Source organism: Anabrus simplex, chromosome 5 (assembly GCF_040414725.1).
Source record: "Anabrus simplex isolate iqAnaSimp1 chromosome 5, ASM4041472v1, whole genome shotgun sequence".
In the NCBI taxonomy this organism is placed as follows: Eukaryota; Metazoa; Arthropoda; class Insecta; order Orthoptera; family Tettigoniidae; genus Anabrus; species Anabrus simplex.
Genome location: NC_090269.1, coordinates 127,222,118 through 127,231,005, shown reverse-complemented (window position 1 = coordinate 127,231,005; position 8,888 = coordinate 127,222,118).

Sequence of the window (8,888 nt, the reverse complement as noted above, 5' to 3'; positions counted from 1 at the left end):
TTCGGGCCAAATAAAGCATGTTATTTGCTGATGGGTGTGTCGAATCGTTGCGTGTGGTCTGCGAAGGTGAATGGAAATGACGGTCCAGAGTATGGATATTCCAAGGACCAGTTCTTAAAATGTGGCTCACTCCATTTATTGACGCCTCATCGTTCCTTTACCGGTGCGATCACAAATTACTCCGTCTCAAAACAACTTTCGCCGAGCAGAAAAGTGGCTAATGGGCAACGCTGATTCTGGCCGGAACATCTGTTTGATTTCAATTTAATTGCGTAGAAGTAAATTATGTATCAATTATGTTTCGGCAAAAGTCAAGTAATAAAATATAGAACGAAAGAGTTCTAGCTTAATGTTACAGGTTCTGTTAGGTTGCGTAAATATTCCCTGTCTGGTGAAAAGAAGAGAAATAAACTGAACGATAATAAACACAGACAAACAGCTAAGGCAGACCTAGGCGAAGAGACAACAAGATTATGAAACTGGTTAACTATGTTCCATTTTTAAAATAAACATGAATGAAAACAGTTCCTCGCTATATTAATATTTGCCTTGACTGAATGAATATTTCTTGGTATTTGCAGTACCGCTTTCAGTATAGTGAAATGTGTTATATTTTAGTTCCGTTAGACATGTTTAAACATCGCTAATGTGCCTTTTCTGTTCTCGCTCCTTGACAAATTGGTCAGCGTACTGGCCTCAGGTCAATGGCTCGAGTTTCGATTCCCAGCCGGACCGGTGACTTAAACTGCGCGTGGTCAATTCCTTTGGCTCGGGTATGAACCCCCATAGAATCACGCCCCGCATACCTCCACCTAGAATTGGAGATAGGAAGGTCATCCAGCCGTAAAGTTGGGCCAATTTTACATCAAAAGTCCACCCCCAATAAACTGCAATTTTTTTTTGCAAGTTGCTTTACGTCGCGCCAACACGGATAGGTCTTATGGCGAAAATGGGACAGGAAGGGGCTAGAAGTGGGAAGGAAGCGACCGTAGCCTTGTTAAAGGTACAAGCCGAATATTGGCCTGGTGCGAAAATGGGAAACGACGGAAAACCATCTTCAGGGCTGCCGACATTGGGGCTCGAACCCATCGTCTTCGGAATACTGAATACTGGCCGCACTTGCAAAATATTTGAGGAAGTTTTGATCAGCAAAACAACTGAGCTTCCCTCGTGGGGGAGGAGACATAGAATATTCACTGATACCCCCGCCTATCGTAAGAGGTGACTAAACGGGACGACACTGGCGAGATTCTTAACTGCGTAATGTAAGTTGGTTACTACAGGACCGCTTAGGAAATGCGGCATTTTCTTGTGTCAAGATCCTCACTTTCATCTCACCTCCCTTATTCAACACTATTTCCCTCTAGTCTAGACGTTATTAGGCACCAAGGTATTTAAAATTTGTTACTTGCTCTATTGCTTCGCCAGACAATGGTATTTTATGACTTTTCAGTTCCCTCCTTTTAATTAAGGCTTTTCCTTATCATACCAAATTTTCATGTTCCTTTTCTCTAGTTAATTCTATAGTATGTTTAGAATGTGCTGGAAACCACCTAAACTTGTATAAGTAAGTTTTATAAGCAAGCTCGAAAATTTTGTGAGATGGACAGTAGGCAGTGGTAGGCGGGGTTAAAAGTCAGGTTGTGAGTTTCACAAATAGGAAAAGTCCTCTCAGTTTTAATTACTGCATTGATGGGGGTGAATGTTTCCTTTGGAGGTCACTGTAAGTACCTAGGTGTTAATATAGCAAATATCTTCATTAGGGTAATTACATAAATAAGATTGTAAATAAAGGGTACAGATCTCTGCACATAGTTATGAGGGTATTTAGGGGTTGTAGTAAGGATGTAAGGGAAAGGGCATATAACTCTCTGGTAAGACTCCAACTAGAGTATGGTTCCAGTGTAAGGAACGCTCGCCAGGATTACTTGATTCAAGAACTGGAAAAAATCCAAAGAAAAGCGGCTCGATTTGTTCTGCGTGATTTACAACAAAAGAGTAGCTTTACAAAGATGTTGCAAAGTTTGGTTTGGGAAGACTTGGGAGAAAGGAGACGAGGTGCTCGAGCAAGTGGTATGTTCCGAGTTGTCAGTTTAGGGATGGCGTGGAATGACATCAGTAGACGAATAAGTTTGAGTGGTGTCTTTAAAAGTAGGAAAGATCACAATATGAAGATAAATCTGAAATTCAAGAGGACAAATTGGGGCGGATGGTAATGCTTTCCAACATGGATTTGCGATATACATGTGACACAGTAGATTAAGGAATGTCAAATGTTCACACATCTTCGACAATGGATCGCACAATGCATCTGGCCTCCACTATTATGTGCCGTTCACGTCGCCTTGCCACGACCAGCACCGGCGTTCTTTACTCTCACTAACGAGATGTCGGATCACACCTCATACAGATCTGAGCACTTCCAAGATGGCATGGTACGGTAGCACCGTCCGACTCGTTGGCTGAACGGTCAGCGTACTGGCCTTCGGTTCAGAGGGTCCCGGGTTCGATTCCCGGCCGAGTCGGGGATTTTAACCTTAATTGGTTAATTCCAATGGCACTGGGGTTGGGTGTATGTGTTGTCTTCATCATCATTTCATCCTCATCACGACACGCAGGTCGCCTACGGGCGTGAAATAGAAAGACCTGCATCTGGCGAGCCGAACCCGTCCTGGGATATCCCGGCACTAAAAGCCATACGACGACGGTAGCGCCATCGAAAATTACATTTAAATACTGCTCTCCCATGACGTTTGACATATCAGTGGCCCGTATATGGGTACGAACTGTAGAGCGCAAATAGCAGTACAAAAAAAGCCCGCAAGTCCACACACCTGTATTTAAGAATTAGGCCACAATAACAAGTTTTAGGTATTTTACCAAAAGAATTCCTGCACTAGGTGCGGGATGAGCATTCCATAACTTGAGAACAGTTGGACGGTCACCAAGTATAAGACTTAAATTGTAAATATCCCAAACAATGTACTTTGAATACCTTTTCAAAAAATTACTGAAAGAAACAAAAAAGAACAAATGCGACTAGCCAATAGGCCAAACCCCACCCATCCCCTTGTTTCCACAATTATCCCTTACGCAACTGCTAAATCCCTTAATTTAGCTTTTAACCTCCTGAATCTCCCAGCGAGAGAGAAGGCATTAACTTCTAGGTGGCCCACCTCCCCCTTCAGGGAAGGAATTAAATGAAATGAAAAACGACCTACCGAGTAGAGGACCTCTGGCCATGGCTGTACCGTGGCTGTACACCTCTGTATTCGCAGGACGGAGAGGGGCTGGTCCTCACCATCACCTCGGCTGTCCTGAAAATGGATTTCCGTGGTTCTCCATTCTCCTGCACTAAAGCGAATGCCGGGGGAGATCTTATTATAGAACACAGACACCAACCTTCACCGTACATTAACTTCACCAATATTCACATCTCCTTTGACTGAAACGGGGCGTTACCCTCTAAGAGGCCCGCCACACCCCTACAGGGAACTGAATGAAATTAATTTTAATAATAGTAGAGATTTTTATACGGTTTTTTGTTGCCCGGAAGATCTCTCGCGGATGTTTTCCGTATGCTAAATATTGAACTGTATTGAAAGGAAACCGAGTAGTGAGGTTTACTGCGGAACAACTGGAAGAAAACAACGCAAAACGATACATTCACTTGCATTAAGCTGCTTGTCCGCCTCCGTAGCGTAACGGTTAGTGTTATTAGCTGCCGTCCTCGGGGGCCTGTGTTCGATTTAAGAATGGCAGCAGGGCTGGTATGTGGTTGAAATGGTACATGCAGCTCACCTCCATTGGGGGGGGGGGGTGTCTGAAAAGAACTCCATCCCCTCAGCATGAGGACACGAGTTTACTTTATTAAGGTGACTAAAACGTTGATGATATCTACAAACTATATGCGTAAGAAGGGGCTGCCTGGCCGAGGCGGTAAAGGCGTGCTTGATTTGCCCGGTAGGACATGGGTTCGAATCCCCGTCAGGAAGTCGTAAAATTCAAGAAACGAGATTTCCACTTCCGGAGGTGAACATGGCCCTAAGGTTCACTCAGCCTACACCAAAAATGAGTACCAGGTTAATTCCTGGGGCAAAGGCGGCCGGGCGTAGTGCTAACCACTGTACCCCATCAAGTGCCGAGATTACGGATAGTGGAAGCCTTTACCTTCCAAGAGCCTTCATAGCCTGTACGGAGATGACTTTGCCTGTATACGTAAGAATGGAGAAAATAGAAACAATCTAGAAAAAAGCCCCGTGCATCACTTACCTATTTTTAAAAGGTTATCTACAATATAAGATTTTCATTTATCAGTAGAAACCCTATTCTGGTCACGGAAAGAACATTTGTAAGGTTCGGCTTAACGCTGCCTAAACCACTGTAACTAGAGAACAGTCGTTAGGTTTTCACTCTTGCCTCTTGAATCTGCCGAGGGAGGATTTCTTCATTAAATCCTTATCTGTTATAAAAGGAAGCCAAGTTGTCACGGTCTTTGCGAAACAACTGGCAGAACATAGCGTCACATGATACCATTTCTCGGCTTACATTGCCTAAACCATTGAAGATATCAACAAACTATATGCAAAAAATCTTAGATCATAAAATAATCTACAAAAATGTCCTAAGAATCACGTACATACCTTTAAAATTCACCACATTAACAGTGATTGTTAACAGTAGAAATCCTGTGCTGGTAGCGGGAAGTGCATTTCCATCATTAAAGAATCGCTGGAGAGATCTTTATATCGTTTTCACTGTTGCCTACTGGTTCTTCTGGGGAACGTATCCGTGTATTAGATAATGAAGTGTAATGAAAGGAAACTGAACTGGTACTGTGTCTGTGAAACACCAGGAAGAAAATAACGCCACGCGAAGACTTGCTCGGCTTACGCCGCCTAAACCGTTAATGACATCCAGGAACTACATGTGTAAGAATTGCCGATCATACAATAAGTTCAAGTAAAATATCCGGAGGACCAACATATCTCCCTTTAAAAAATCATTCATAATAGCACCTTTTGTATTGTGAACAGATACGGGAAGAGCATACCCGTGAGTCGCTTCGACGCTTCTAAAACGTGAATGGTATTCACATAGAACGTGTTAGAACAGGAGAGCGTAAAATCCTCTCCAACAGAGTCCACAAAATCACATTCCTATCTTTAAAAGGTCACACGGAAAAGCATTCCTGAGATTAGGCTTAATGTTGCTTAAACTATTAAAGATATTCTCAAATTATATGTGTGAGAATTATCGAGCATAAAACGTTCTACGAATTAGTTCGTGAGATCGCATGTGTATAAAGACGCCCTGAACAAGTTTCCACGTCTTCGCCCATGTGAGCTAAATTAATTTGCAGATCTCCGTTTGAAAAATAGAATAGGGGCGTAATCATAATTTCCATTCAAGTGTAGACTAGGGCGAAAGCTAATAATAATTTATCATTCAAACGTCTATATTTTGAGAAATGTAATAATTCATCTTGGAGTGACAAATAAAGAAACACAAAGAAAAACCAGAGCGTACAGTATTATTTAATATTAGTCAGCACTAACTGTATCGCCTCCCGGAAAGTTTCATCTAACATCTAACACCCAAGGTTTATTAAAATCAACTTCCCTCCAATAGTTAAAAATGGTACATTTTTATATTTCACTTCGTGGTTTTTTACTCAACACAAAGGATAGGATCGACTGGATTTGCAGAACCTGATCGACGCGGGTGGAGCTACGAGTTATATCAAGTTAGATTTGTAACGAAAGCGTAATATTTCTGCATATTCGATCCAGTTACTGTTACTCTTATTAGCAACTTTAATGTGTGTGCCCTTAAGGTAAACAATTTAACGGAAATGCACTCATTTCATCATGCGATGAGTTACCATACTTCCCCTGAAGTCATTATACGAATATTCGACGTGTAATTTCACATACAGTGTAACAAGAATTTAGAAGTTAACAGTCCGAATGACAGTAGAGTATGGGCACATCTCCTTAAAATGTTCAAAATAGGGGCAAAACTTAAAATGAAATATATTATTTCTAATATGAGTGACCTATATTGGATGGTTCACGTGTCAGAGGGATGAATATCTAAACACATGGGGTGGCAGGTTCGATTCTCAGTTTGGTAGTTTTCGAAGTTGCTCAAAAACACTAACCTCATGTCGCTAGATTTATAAGCTCATAAAATATATTTCGTGGGAGTACATTTCGGCACTTCGGCGTCTACAAACACAGTAATATTAGTTATACGTATAAACAACTATTATTATTATTATTATTATTATTATTATTATTATTATTATTATTATTATTATTATTATTATTGTAACGGAGGTACACCTTAACGCAGCGCATTCAAAATTAGCGCCTAAATTAACTCCTCTATCGAGCTAAAGTGGAAAATACTATAACTGGAACTTAGAACTTTAATCAGTTTCCTAACCTGAGTGAATCTCTCCATGTTTTGTTTGCCATTCATCAAGAGGTTTGGACATTTTTCTACACATTACACCACTAAAAAATTTATGATTATGCCCTCTGGTGCAAAGTGAAAGAACTTATCATTTAAAGAAGTTTTTTATTTCTAGGTTTTTGTAACTGACTGATGTTCCTTTATTTTTGGGTTGGCAATATTTCCTTTTTCTTTCCCCCAGTTTTGAATCTAGCCAATCACTAATTTCTGTAATTAATTTTCAACCTATCACAGGCTTCTTGTTCGATTTTGAGTGTTACATTTGAACACAACCAATAAAATTGAGAGGGTGTGGCTAGTTTAGTGCTTTTCTAGTTTCTTGGCCAATTGATCGTCGTCTATCTGAGTGTGTGTGCTTAAGCAGGAGGCGGGCGGCCTCTTTCGTCGGCAGCAGAACATCTATAATGTAATGGCAACATAATTCCATCTTTCTTGCTGTAGGCGCAAATTATTCCAAGAGCAAGGTCGGAATCTTTAACCATGTAATCTATTTTTCTAAAATGTGACTTTTCTTTTGGCTTCATAAAATCTTTAATTATAAGCCGAGGATAGAGAGTGAAGTACCCTCTCAAGCTCCCCTTCATCTTGGATTGAGGTGACTTCGTTTTGTAATGGTTTTCTTCCTGTAATGTGTTAAAGTGATTTCCATGCGAGCCAACTCAGTAGTTTGGGAATAGCCCCTGCTTCATCGGCCGAGAGCCCTATAGGTTTTAATATTTCATTATTTGGAGCGCAGTGTTCGCCTTCATTCAGTTTGTGTTTCGGGCCGTTTTCTTAACCTGTTCCTTTCACAAAGGCCCTGTAGTTTGGGTACTAGATACCCCCTGTATTACATTATCTTTCAATTTGTAAGTTGTGCCTTGAGGGGCCAGTGATTGTAATTTTCCGATATTGCCTTGAGGAGGCTAGAAGGTACTGAGAGCCTGTTTGCTCTTTTTCAAAGTTTTTGTAAGATTAATGAATGCCTCTGGGAGGCTTGAGATTGTGATTTAGGGAGCAAGTGCTCTTGAATTAGGGGATTTCTGCCCTTAACTAAGTAATACCACTTCCATTTTTAAAATTGTAAAACTAGGTGCTTGACCCCAAAATTGTTAAGGTTCTGAATCTTGGATTTTTCCTAATGTGGTTTCAAGATTGGCATTGAACCTGATATGCTTTTATGTTCACCAGGTGAAAATTGTTGTTGTTTTCTGAAAAAATATAATCTTCAGTTCAAGTTTTAAATTAATTTTGATATTGTAGATAGACCCATTCAACCCGGCACCTTCTTTAACCGCTTTCTGCTCCACGGGTATCCCCGTAACAATTATTATTATTATTATTATTATTATTATTATTATTATTATTATTAAGCTAAATGTACTCTGTATCGATCTGTTTTGATGTATGAAAGGTCTTTACAACCCTGTTCTTGCCACTGTAAATAAGCTTTTGAATTTAAGGGCTGTGTAGAATAAATATGTGAGTCACTTTTCACGAAACTTTTCAGTGTTGCATATTACTAAATCTAAGTTTTGTCTGTACATTGCTCAGAATTCTTAAAATAATAATAATAATAATAATAATAATAATAATAATAATAATAATAATAATAATAATAATAATATTTTACCATTTGCTTTACATCGCACCGACACAGATAGGTCTTACGGCTTCGATTGGATGGGAAAGGCCTAGGAATGGGAAGGAAGTGGCCGTGGCCTTAATTAAGGTACAGCCCCAGCATTTTCCTAGTGTGAAAATAAGAAACCACGGTAACGACCTTCAGGGCTGCCGACAGTGGGGTTGGAACCCACTATCTCCCGGATGCGAACTCAAATTTGCGTGCCCCTAACCGCACTGCCAAATCACTCGGTCTATCTATCTATCTACAAGGTATATACATTTTTATTATATTTATTGTCTTTCCTTTCTTTCGTTTTTAATCCATTTATCCGCCAGGGCCGGTTTTTCCCTCTAACTCAGCGAGGGACCCCATCTCTAACACCTCAAGGATAGTGTCCTGGAGCGCGAGGCTTTAGGTCGGTGGAATACAACTGGGGAGGAGGACCAGTACCTTTCACAGGCAGCCTCCCCTGCTATGCTGAATAGTGGCCTTGTGGAGGGATAGGAAGATTGGAAGGGACAGGCAAGGGAGAGGAAAGGAAGCGGCCGTGGTCTTAAGTTCGGTACCATTCCCGCATTTGCCTGGGGGAGAAGTGGTTAACCACGAAAAACCACTTCCAGGATGGCTGGGGTGGGAATCGAACCCACCTCTACTCTGTTGATCTCCAGCGGCGCACTGGACCCAGTTCAAGCACTTGTACCACTTTTTCAAATTTCTGGCAGAGCCGGGAATCGAACCCGTTCGTCAGGGGATGGCAGCTAATTACGCTAACTGCTACACCACAGAGGTGGACATTATTATT